The following is a 13292-nucleotide window of genomic DNA, read 5'->3' as shown; positions in this document are numbered from 1 at the left end:
ATTCCTAGAGTAGGGAAATTAAGAACTAGAGGGTATAGGTTTAAGGTGAAGGGTGTCCTTGAGACTCTTGAAAGGCGCCCATAAATAAATAAAAAATAAATAAAAAAATAAAAAATAAAAAATAAATAAATGTATTATTATTAAGGGGGATGAGAAACCTAAGGAAAAGCCTTTTCACACACAGGCTGGTGAGTACATAGAACAAGCTGCCAGAGGAGGTAGTTGAGGTAAGTACAATAACACCATTTGGCCAGGTACATGGATAGGATAGGTTTAGAGGGATATGGGGCATGCACAGGTGGATGGGAACAGCTTCGATGGGGCATCTTAGTCTGCATGGACGTGTCAGGCTGCAGGGCCTGTTTCCGGGCCGTATGACTCTAGGTGTGCCCTTGAAAACATAGGAAACAAGCAAGGAAGGTGATTGCCTCGGGGGAAGTCTACAAATGCTCATTTACCACTTCACTGCGTGTGAATGATGCCGGATCTGGCTGCCTGCCAGAACGCCCAGCCTTTTACTCTTTCTGCACCTGATTCCTGGGAGCTATAGGATCAGAACATATCCTTGGGGTGTTGCTGTTGCATACTGTTCCTTTTTCACGGGATCTCCAATTAACCCTTTTAACCCCAATCTTTTGTTTTCAGTAACAGTGGCAGCAAATCAATTTTTTTCCCTTTACTCATTCTTCAGTTCTTATTATCTTTCCCGCTCTAACAAGGGCTTGTTTCCACGCTGTATCTGTAGAACTGAAAACTAAAACTACCATTCCCACCAACTCCTGGCGATTTCTGGCCTATGACTACTACTCAAAGTGGAGAAGGAACATTAAGAATGGATTGTACGCAAAAATGCTGGAGAAACTCAGCGGGTGCAGCAGCATTTATGGAGCGAAGGAGATAGGCAACGAAGAATGGATTTGTTTAAGAAGGAACTGCAGATGCTGGAAAATCAAAGGTAGGCAAAAGTGCTGGAGAAACTCAACGGGTGCAGCAGCATCTATGGAGCTAAGGAAATGGACAACGTTTCGGGCCGAAACCCTTCTTCAGATTTGTGTCCAAGTGTTGAGAGTGCACAGAAGCCCTGTGCAAAAGGGTCACCCAACTGCAAACTGACCAAGTATCTTTACCCCCTCCCCCCCTCCCCTCTCCCCCACACCATCCTTTGAGAAGGATGAGGAGGGACCATTAGAAGAATGAATGGGGACCTCATTGAAACTTACCGAATAGTGAAAGGCCTGGATAGAGTGGATCTGGAGAGGATATTTACACCAGTGGGGGAGTCTAGGATCAGAGGACATAGCCTCAGAATAAAGCAACGCACCTCTATAAAGGAGATGAGGAGGAATTTCTTTAGTGGTGAAACTGTGGAATTCATTGCTACGGATGGCCACGTCACTGAATATTTTTATGGCGGAGCTTAACGGGTTTGGGTGTCAGGGGTTGTGGGGAGAAGGCAGGAGATTGGGGTTGAGCGGGAAAGATGGATCAGCCACGATTGAATGAGGGAGTAGAATTGATGGGCCGAATGGCCTCATTCTGCTCAAAGAACTTATGAACTTATCAGGCATCCCTGGAAGAGCCCGTAGTTCCAACATTGGCCTCATTAATCACCTTAAACTGAGGGGAAGGCATATCACCATCAATCTCAATGTTGGGGACGTGAAGGAGATAGCGGAAAATTTAATTTACAAATCGTTCATCATATCTTCTTATCAATGTGCTGTTGTGCACATCAGCTATTTCAGCCATTCTTTCACATTGGAGCAGTATATTTTCTGCCTGCCAAGTGTTCTCTCTCTCTCTCCAATGTCCTCTTTGTTTATATTTTCTTCTATTTGGCAACTTCAGCAGATTAATCTCTGCACACGGTGCCTCCATTAATCTCTCTCCACCCCTCTGACAGCAGCTGACTGCTCCAAATCTTAATTCCCTCCCTTATTATTCCCCACTCCACACCTGTTTTATCAGCCTGTTCCCGGAGGGGCGTATTTTATAATGGCTAAAACACTTCAATGGGTGGATTGTTCTCATGGTAACCATAACAAAAGCAAAGATTCAAAGTTAAAGTAAAAGCCACCAAACGAAGTACATTAGTATCAAACATCACCCATTCCTTCTCTCTTCAGAGATGCTGTCTGTCCTGCTGAGTTACTCCAGCATTTTGTGTCTATCTTCGAGGCTGAAAATAAATCTGGGAGGCGCCCGTCGCGGTGAAGATTCCCGATGACTCACTGCGCCTTGTCATGGGGTGAACCTTCAGGTCATAAGATTATAAGTGATAGGAGCAGAATTAGGCCATTCGGCCCATCAAACCTACTCCGCCATTCAATCATGACTGATCTATCTCTCCCTCCGAACCCCATTCTCCTGCCTTCTCCCCATAAGCCCTGACCCCTGTAATAATCAAGAATCTATCTATCTCTGCCTTAAATATATCCACTGACTTTGCCTCCTCAGCTTTCAGTGGCAAGGAATTCCACAGAGTCTCCACCCTCTGACTAAAGAAATTCCTCCTCATCTCCTTCCTAAAGAACGTTCTTTAATTCTGAACAAAGGTCTCCGTTGTTAAGTTGTTTACGGGACACAAACCTATTGGGGAAGCTAGCGTATGCTGTTGAGTTTTAATTGCCCTCTATGTTGAGTCATAGCGCAGAAATAGGCCCTTCAGCCCAACTTGACCTGCTGACCAAGATATCTAGTTCCATTGTATGCATTTGCCTCATATCTCTCTAAATCTTTCCTCCTCATCCCTGTCCAAATCTCTTTCTCAAGTCATAATCGTACCTATCGCTACCATCTCCTCTGGTAGCTCATTCTGTATAACCATGGCGGAAAATCCCTCATGTCCACTTTAAATCTTCCCCCTCTCATAAAGCTATGCCCTCTAGTTTTAGATTCCTCCACCAAGGGAAGTTGACTGTGATGATCCACCTCATCCATGCCCCTCATGATTTTATATGCCTGCATAGGGTCAATCCACTAGGCTTCAAGTCACATTCCCAGCCTGTCCAGGGTTTTCTTGAGATACACCGGTGAGATGGTAAACTAAACAGAAGTTGTAGATATATGGATGTGAAGAGCCTAAAGGCATGTGGGCCAAATGCAAGCAAATGGATCTAGCCCAGTATGCCAACTTGCATATGGCTAGTCAAGCAATAAATGCAGTCAATATCCCAAAGGTAGTTTGCAATGAGTAGATTTACAGAGAGTAAGAGGCCAGAGGGAGGTATCCTGGTGGGTTGAGAATTCTAGAGATGGGAGAAAGGTCCCACAATCTAGGATGATGACTCCTGACCAAGAAATGAGTAAGGAAGAAAACTCTAGTGAAAGGTCATCGACCTGAAATTTCAGCCCTGTTCCTTTCCCACAGATGCTGTCTGACCCGTTGAATATTTCCAGCATTTTCTATTTTTATTTCAGATTTGTAGCGTCTTTTTGTTTTCAAACCATTACTCTGGTCTTACATTGACGGCTTTGTACAATTAATAGAAATGGTCACAATGGAGGATTTTTGAATGTGGGGAAGAATAGCTGGAAGAAAGGTCCAGACCTGATACATTGTCTGATCATTTGCTCCACAGATCCGCTAGGTTCCTCCAGCACTTTGTGTTTTGTTCAAGATTCCAGCATCTGCAGCTCCTCGTGTCTCTGGCAACTTCTACCATCCAACAGCTACCATCCCCCTCATTGGAGACCCTGGGACTATCTTTAATCAGACTGACTGGACTTTATCTCACACGATACATCATTCCCTTCATCCACTATCTGTACATTGTGGACGGCTCGATTGTAATCATGTTTGGTCTTTCCGCTGACTGGATAGCACGCAACAAAAAGCTTTTTGCTGTACCTCGGTACACATGACAATAAACTAAACTATGCAGCTGTTTGCTGTGCAGGGAGCCTATTGCTCAAGCATTTGATTTGTCCATGATACAGAGCTGGTAAAATTCACCACTTCCCCTTTCTTGAAGTTGTTTATCTCTTGCACGGGCTCTCTGTAATTGGACACTTTGATTAAATTCATTTCCCTTTGGGGCCTTGGCATTCCCCTGGATATCTTGTACTTTCATATAATAACCAGGACGAGGTAAAGATCTTTACCCAAGCCGATGTCAATGCTATTTAATTAATGTTTTAACTGAAAATAGTACTGAGTAAGAACAGTCGGTATTGCAATGTTTCTAAGTGATTAAATGTGATGAACTGTGCAAAGTCATTTAACGTGTCAAACCTCCGGTGCTACTGAATTTTGCCACAGTGCCTACTGACTATTTACTCGGATGTTTCTCGGTGAGGGTGAATTTTGAAGGAGATCCTCTTTAATAGAGTACAAATATATTGGGCGGCATGGTAGAGCCACTGCCTTACAGCGCCAGAGACCCGGGTTCGATCCTGACTACGGGTGCTTGTCTATACGGAGTTTAAACATTCCCCACGTGACCTGCGTGGGTTTTCTCCGAGATCTTCGTTTTCCTCCCACGCTCTAAAGATGTACAGGTTTGTAGGTTAATTGGCTTGGTATAAATGTAAACAATTGTCTCAAGTGTGTGTAGGATAGTGTTAGTGTGCGGGGATCGCTGGTCGGTGCGGACTCGGTGGACCGAAGGGCCTGTTTCCGCGCTGTATCTCTAAACTAAACTGTACTCTTTTATTTGAAGGAGATTAGAGAGTCTGGTGCCCGAACCAACAGTTATACCGCCCTCAAAATGAAAAATTCATTATATTACACTGGTTGCTAACCATTTTAACCCCTTCTCGTTCCCATACTGACGTTACAGTCCACCATTGCCAGAGTGAGGCCACAAGCTACCTACTAATAACTATATGAGAAACAACACTTCATATTCCACCTGTGTAGCTTACAACTCACTGGTATGAACATCGCATTCTCCAATTTCAAGTAATTGCCTCCCACCCACCACTTTCTTTCCCACACATCTTGCATATCCCAGTGTGCACACATTTCTTCACCATCCCAGTAGTTACCCCACTCTTTCTTTTATACACTCATCCACCATCCCCGAGTCCCAACATTCCCCTTCCCACCCATCTTTTCCTGCCCCTGTCCTTTTCTGACAATATCCCTCCTCTGGCTTTACATTTCACTCCTATTTTCCCTTCATCTGACACACATTTATCTCCTTTTCACATCTAGCCTTTAGTCCCGTTGAGGGTTTAGTTTGTAGCGGGTTTTTTAAATGTGTATGTGGGGGGTGGGGGGTGGGTGGGGGAAACTTTTAAATCTCTTCCCTGCATGGAGACCCGACCTTTTACCTGTCAGGTCTCCGTTGCCGTTGGGGCCTAGCGCCGTGGAGCGGCCTCCAACCGGAACGACCTGGAGGCTCAAGTCACGGAGCCTGTGGAGCTGCGGACTTACCATCGTGGTGCTAGTCAGCTTCAGAGCGTGGAGAGCTGCGGCGGCGCGCTGCTGCGACCCGACTCCGGTGGATGGTGACACCGGGAGCCCGCGGGTCCCTGCTGGGAGACCGCTTTGCGGGGCACCGGCAATGGCGATTTCTCCCGCTTGAATTGCGGGGTTCAGAGTGACCTGGAGCGGGGCCTTACAACGCCCGGCGCGGCTTTAAATTGCCGCGGACTTGCTAGCGCCCGCCGGGGGCTCCAACATCAAGACCCGGGGCAGGGCCTTACATCGCCCGGCGTGGCTTTGAGTGGCCGCGGACTTGCTAGCGCCCGCCGGGGCCTTTGACCTCGACTTCGGGAGAGGAATGGAGAGCAGGGGAGAGATAAGACTTTTCCTTCCATCACAGTGAGGAGGAGACTCACTGTGATGGATGTTTGTGTGAATTGTGTTGGTGTGTGTCTTGGTTCTTTTCTTGTATGGCTGCAGAAACCAAATTTCGTTTGAACCTCATATGAGGTTCAAATGACAAATAAAAGGTATTGTATTGTATTGTCACTTTACTCCACCCACCTGCCAGTCAAACCCGGCCCTCACCTGTATCCACCCATCACTTAAGATAGACTAGAAAATGCTGGAGTAACTCAACGGGACAGGCAGCATCTCTGGAGAGAAGGAATGGGTGGCGTTTCGGGTCGAGACCCTTCTTCAGACCTTCACTTGCCAGCCTTTGTCCTGCCTCCACCTCTCTTTTCCAATGTTCTCCCCAAACTACAATCAGTCTGAAGAAGGGTCCCAACCCCAAATGTCAGACTATTCCCTCCAGAGATGCAGCGTGACCCATTGAGTTCCTCCAGCACTTGGTGTTTCGCTCCAGTTTGCAGCATCTGCAGTTTTGTGTGTAATCATTATATTTTTATAATTATCTGATGCTGCCCAGCAATACTACCTCCCAGATTCCACTATCACCAACACATCAAGGGCAAGCTATAAGATCTGGTTAAACAACAAACTCTTATGTCTTTGGGATGTGGGAAGAAACCGGAGCACCTGGAGGAAACCCTCGTGGTCACAGGGAAAACATGCCAACTCCACACAGACAGCACCCGAGGTCTGGATTGAACCTGGGTTACTGGAGGTGTGAAGCTGCAGCTCCACCAGCTGTGCCACAGTGACACCCCTAAATATTATTTAATTAAGCAGCTGCTTGCTATAGCTTGCTGTTTTGAGTTTAGTTTATGGCCACGCGTATCGAGGTACAGTGAAAAGCTTTTGTTGCGTGCTAACCAGTCAGTGGAAAGACAATACATGATTACAATCAAGCCATCCACAGTTTACAGATACATGATCAAGGGAATAACATGAATAACGTTTAGTGCAAGATAAAGTGCAGTAAAGTCCAATCAAAGATAGTCCGAGGGTCTCAGGTGAGGTACTTAGTAGTTCAGGACTGCTCTCTAGTTGTGGTAGGATGGTTCAGTTGCCTGATAGCACCTGTGTAAAGACTATTTATTTATTCATTGATAATCTGTAAAACAGGGATTGTAATATTGGAACCTTTCCAATTGGGAATAAATAGGGACTGCCAGAGACTATTAATCATATTTTCAATAGAACCATAAGAAGGTGCACTGTCAGAGCAAAAAAATTAAACGGCATCCTAGAATATATACACTGCCCAGTCAGCCATAGCTTGAGTACTGAGTACAGTCCTGGTCGCTTGAGAGATTTACGAGGACAGAACCAGAAGCTCTGAGAAAGCTTGAATAAACTGGCCTTGTTTTCCTCAGACGGTGGCGAGGCCACACTTGGAGTATTGTGTTCAGTTCAGTTCTCCCTGCTGTGGCAAAGGGGACATTAAGCTGAAAATAGTACAGAGAAGATTTATGAGGAAGTTACACGGACCTGAGGGCCTGAGCTAATTGGGCAGGTGATGGTGTTATTCCTTGAAGCACAAGAGGCTGAGGGATGATGGCATGGAGGTGGGGAATAGATCACCCTTACTGTGGGGAATAGACATAGTGAATGCAAAGAGTCTTTCTCCAGGGGATCAGGAATAGATTTAAGGCAAGAGGGGAAAGATCTAATAGAAACCTGAGGGGCAACTTTTTCACGCAGTGTGTGGTGGCATATGGAACTATCTGCCAGAGGAAGTAGTTGAGGAGGGTACTATTATAAAGTTTATAAGACATTGGACGGTAACATGACTCTGAAAGGTCTTGGGGGTCCAAGGGCAAATTGGACTTGCACAGCTGGGACATCTTGGTCGGCATGGATGAGTTGGTTTGAAGGGCTTATTTCCGTGATGCATGACTCGATAACAGTAGAGATTAACTGAGGGGCCTTGATAGGAATAAGTAGGATGGATCTACTTATCCGATGGGAAAAACTGGTGGGGATTTGAGGTCTTCGATTTCAAGCAACTGATAAACAGATCAGATGTTGGATGATGATCAATTTGTTACCGATAGAACAGAGGGAATAGGGAACCATTGCCTTGAGGAGTGGGAGAAGCACAGAGTCTTGACACACTTGAGCAGGTCTTGGGTATGACATGGAGTCATGTAGCCATGGAAACAGGCCCTTCGGCCCAAGCCGTCCATGTCACCTTGCATGCCCAATTCAAGTTAGTCCCGTTTTGACTCAGGCATGTCTTCAAGGAGCAGTGAATGTGGAGCTGCAGACCCGGATTTGGAGGGTGAAATCATAGGGTCATAGATTCAGACAGCATGGAAACAGGCCCTTTGGCCCAATTTTCCCACATCGACGTACATGTTCCATCCACACTATTCCCACCTGCCTGCGTTTGTCCCGCATCCCTCTATATTTGTCCTATCCATGTACCTGTCTAAATGTTTTTTAAACATTGTGATACTACCCGCCTCAACTACCTCCTCCAGCAGCTCGTGCCATACACCCACCACCCTCCGTGTGAAAAGGTTACCACTCAGGTTCCTATTAAATCTTTTTCCCCCCTCATCTTAAACCTCTGCCCTGAGGTTCTTGATTCCCCTACTCTGGGAAAGAGACTGTATGTATCTATCCGATCTATTCAGTGGGCTGAATGGTCTCCTTAACACGGTGTACTTTGTTTTGAGTGTTGGGCAGAAAACTGTCTGCAAATCCTGCCGAGGCTTCTACCAGCGACACCCAAACCTTAAAGGGCCTGTCCCACTTACGTGTCCTTGGCACGCAAATTACGCAACCTCGTGGTCGCGTTGAGACTCACGGGCATCATATGGCCGCGCGGGGCCGGTCCCACTTAGAAGCGCGGAGCGGTATGTAGTTGAGAGCGACATTGCGCGGGGCTCTGAAATTTTTGTAGTGAACAAAATCTTTGCGCGCCAACGACCTGTCTAGGAACTGACGGCCAAAGTGGGACAGGCCGAAGACCCTGGCCCGACGCAACGTCTCACCTTCAACAGCAGCAGAAGCAGGCAAACAATCGTCGAGCTCGGCCTGAGGCTCACGGCCGTTGTGGCCCGGATCCGCCCCCACTTCTACTCCCAGAGCGGGGCCAAGAAAATTGAAGATAGACACAAAATGCAGGAATAACTCAGCGGGACCGGCAGCATCTCTGGTGAGAAGCAATGGGTGACGTTTCGGGTCAAGACCCTTCTTTTCAGCCTGAAGAAGGGTCTCGACCCGAAACATCATCCATTCCTTCTCTCCAGAGATGCTGCCGGTCCCGCTGAGTTACTCCAGCTTTTTGTCCATCTTCAAATGACGTCTCGCGCTCCAGACGGCTGTGCGTACGCATGTAATCGCGCCCGACCTTCGCGGGACCGTCGCGGCTCAACGCGACCACGAGGTCGCGTAATTTGCGTGCCAAGGACACGTAAGTGGGACAGGCCCTTAACATAGCTCTTGGTACAAGGAACTGCAGATGCTGGAATCTTGAGCAAAAACACAAAGTGCTAGAGGAACCCAGCGGACCAGGCAGCATCTCCTGCATGCATTTACGTTCCGCAATCAAAATAATTGAAAAATGACAGCAGGCGTCGGCAAACTAATTTAGCAACGAGTTGTCATCGGGGACGATTGGTCCAACTAAAGTGAGAGATATGAGCACAACAAAGACTGCTGAACCGCATGATGTGCCTGCGTTTTCATAGGTTGTAGATTGATGCAATTAAATTTATTGGAGGGCATAAAATGTGAAATATCAGCTTTAAAATGTTCAGCAGCCTCAGCAGAAGCCGCGAGTTTGCTTAAATAATGTTTATAAGGCAGTGTTCTGTGCAAGATTGCATCAAAAAGAGGGTCAGCAAATAATGTTTGGATGCGGGATTTTGAAGGCTCTGCATAACTAATGGTTGAAGTGGAATCCAAACCAAAATGTCTTAAGTGTTTAAGAAGGAACTGCAGATGCTGGTAAAATCGAAGGTAGACAAAAGTGCTGGAGAAACTCAGCGGGTGCAGCAGCATCTATGGAGCGAAGGAAATAGGCAACGTTTCGGGACGAAACGTTGCCTATTTCCTTCGCTCCATAGATGCTGCTGCACTCGCTGAGTTTCTCCAGCACTTTTGTCTACCCAAAATGTCTTAAAACTTTCAACACACGAATCGATGTTTAGAAAACGTGAATGTCATTGTTTTTGTAATCTGGGATGAAATTATAATCTGCCAAACTGACCAAAGATCATATTGTGGTTAGTTCAAATCTGGGGGTTCAGATCAAAGTGGGTGCAAACACTTCACTGGGACAATTTTGTTTGGCGTGTCGCTTCTCACATTCACTCCAATCTCTGTACTATAGAGTCATAGAATGGAATAGAATAGAATGCAATTTATTGTCATTCAAACCTAGGTTTGAACGAAATATCATTTCTACAGTTTTTTACATTACAAAACAATCCAAGTTTACATAAACATCTATCACAGTGAGTCTCCAACATCTCCTCACTGTGATGGAAGGCAAAGTCTTTATCTCTTCCCTTTGTTCCTTCTCCCGCGGTCCAGCAGTCCAACTGCAGTGTCGAGGCGAACTGGGGCTCCGATGTTAAAGCCCCCGGCGGGCGATGGTAAGTCCTGAAGCCGTTTAAGCCACGCCGGGCGATGTTAGGCCCCGGCTCCATGTCCTTAAACCCGCGATTCCAGCGGGAGAAGTCGCCGTTGCGGAGCTCGGAAGAGCGGTCTCCCACCAGGGACCTGCGAGCTCCCGATGTTCCCGTCCACCGGGTCTGCGGCCGGTGCCTCCGAACTCCAAAAGTCGGGTCGCAGCCGCACGCCACCACAGCTCTTCCCGCTCCGAAGTTGGCCAGCTCCGCGATGTCAGTTCCGCAGGCTCTGCAACTGGAGCCCCCAGGTTAGTCCCGGCCGGAGGTCGACGCCGGCTCCACGATGTTAGGCCCAACGACATCCGAGACCCGACAGGGAATAGTCGGGTCCCCGCACAGGGAAGAGATTTAAAAGGTTTCCCCCACAGCCCCCCCACCACCCCCCACATATACACAGCTAAAAAAAATAATAAAAACTAACTCAAGACATACATTTAACAAGACAAAAATAAAAAAAGACAGACGACTGTAGTCGAGCCGCTGCCGTTAGGCGCCGCCACTGTACTGTCATAGCAGCAAGAAGGCAGGTCCTTCGGCCCAACTTGCCCCTGCTGATGAAGATGTCCCATCTACACTAGTCCCATGTTTAGCCCATATCCCTCAAAACCTTTCCAATCCATGTACTTGTCCAAATGTCTTTTAAATGTTGTATAGTACCTGCCTCAACGGAGGTTGGGCGATCGTTTCGCCAAACACCTCCGCTCAGTCCGCAATAACCTACCTAAACTCCCGGTGGCTCAGCACTTCAACTCCCCCTCCCATTCCCAATCCGACCTCTCTGTCCTGGGTCTCCTCCATTGCCAGAGTGAGCAACACCGGAAATTGGAGGAACAGCACCTCATATTCCGCCTGGGTTGCTTGCGTCCGGATGGCATGAACGTTGAATTCTCCCAGTTTTGCTAGCCCTTGCTGTCTCCTCCCCTTCCTTAACCCTCGAGCTGTCTCCTCCCATCCCCCTGCCCTCGGGCTCGTCCTCCTCCCTTTTTCCTTCCTTCTCCCCCCCACCCCCCATCAGTCTGAAGAAGGGTTTCGGCCCGAAACGTCGCCTATTTCCTTTGCTCCATAGATGCTGCTGCACCCGCTGAATTTCTCCAGCATTTTTGTGTACCTTCTATCTCCTCTGGCAACTCATTCTATACACCCACCACCCTCTGTGTGAAGACATTGCCCCTCGGGTTTCTACTAACTCTTTTCCCTCCCACCTTAAACTTTTGTCTTCTGTTTCTTCATTCCCCTACTCTTGATAAAAGGCTGTGCATTCACGCTATCTATTTCCCTCGTGATTTGATACGGCTCTATAAGACCACGCCTCAGCCTTGTTATCCTCAGACATTGGTGAGGAAACTAGGTGAAGGAATGAAGTCCCAGGCTGCCCAACCTCTCCCTATAACTCAGGCCTTCAAGTCTTGGCAACATAAATCCTCCGCGATCTTTCCAGTTTATGACACCCTTCCTGTAGCAGAGCGACCAAATCTGAACACAATAATCTAAACGTGGCCTCACCAACATCTTGTACAACTGTACCATAGCATCCCCATGTCTATACTCAGCACCCTGACTGATGAAGGTGCATGTACCAAAAGCCTTCTTGACCATCCTATCCACCTGTGACTCCACTTTCAGGGAACTATGTACCTGCAACTGTAAATCCCTCTGCTCCACAACCCTCCCTAGGGCCCTGACATTCACTGTGCAGGTCCTGCCCTCGTTTGACTCAGCACCCCCTCCCCCAGAAGCCGCTCTGATCCCTATCACTGGCTGACAGGCCAGGAGAGGCCAACCCCCAACATCGTTGGTACAGCCGGGTCCAATTAGCTAACATTGGATTGGCCCACCTGAACCTTGTCAGCATATGTCTTCTCTCCCCCCGGGCACTCTCGCCAGAGGGGAGAGGAGAGAAGAAGCAGAATAGAAAGAAGAAGGAAGTGAGGAGAGAGGAAGTGGGGCCCCTTCCTGCCAGCTGTGTTCCCTTGTCACAGGTTCGAGGAAGACTGAGCCACTAGAACAAATTTGAGACCACCAGCGCCACCGTGTGGTCAAGACTGGGCTGCTGGGATGAAGCCCTAGGCTGACAGTGCCTCTAGTCTACTGAGACCAAGACTGAGTGGCCAGGGCAAGCCTGAGATGCCAGTGCTTCATCCTGCCCACAGACAATGAGGAACTGGGCGCAGAGGCAAAGACTGGGCCACCAGGATAAACCAGAGACTATTGTGCTGCCTCCTTAAGCCTGAGATTGCACGTGCCACCAGAATAAGCCCGGGACTGCCTGAGCCTCCTCTCGAGGCAAGGGTGAAGTGCAGGTGGAAGCCTGAGATCAGCACGTCTCCGATTTCGAAATCAGGACTGAGCTGACGGGACAAGCCGGAGATCGCCAGTGCCACCACACATGCTGCCTGACGACGAGGGACAGCTCTCTTGCCACTGTAAGTAAAACATATCATGTCAGTTCACCTGACGGAGCGCGTCGGCGTGGTCACTGAGGAGGATGCTAGGAGACTGCAAGGTGACTTGGATAGGCTGGGTGAGTGGGCAAATGTTTGGCAGATGCAGTATAATGTGGATAAATGTGAGGTTATCCATTTTGGTGGCAAAAACAGGAAAGCAGACTATTATCTAAATGGTAGCCGACTAGGAAAAGGGGAGATGCAGCGAGACCTGGGTGTCATGGTACACCAGTCATTGAAAGTGGGCATGCAGGTGCAGCAGGCAGTGAAGAAAGCGAATGGTATGTTAGCTTTCATAGCAAAAGGATTTGAGTATAGGAGCAGGGAGGTTCTACTGCAGTTGTACAGGGTCGTGGTGAGACCACACCTGGAGTATTGCGTACAGTTTTGGTCTCCAAATCTGAGGAAGGACATTATTGCCATAGA

Source organism: Amblyraja radiata, chromosome 31 (assembly GCF_010909765.2).
Source record: "Amblyraja radiata isolate CabotCenter1 chromosome 31, sAmbRad1.1.pri, whole genome shotgun sequence".
Lineage (NCBI taxonomy): Eukaryota > Metazoa > Chordata > Chondrichthyes > Rajiformes > Rajidae > Amblyraja > Amblyraja radiata.
Note: the sequence above shows the minus strand (reverse complement) of the source record.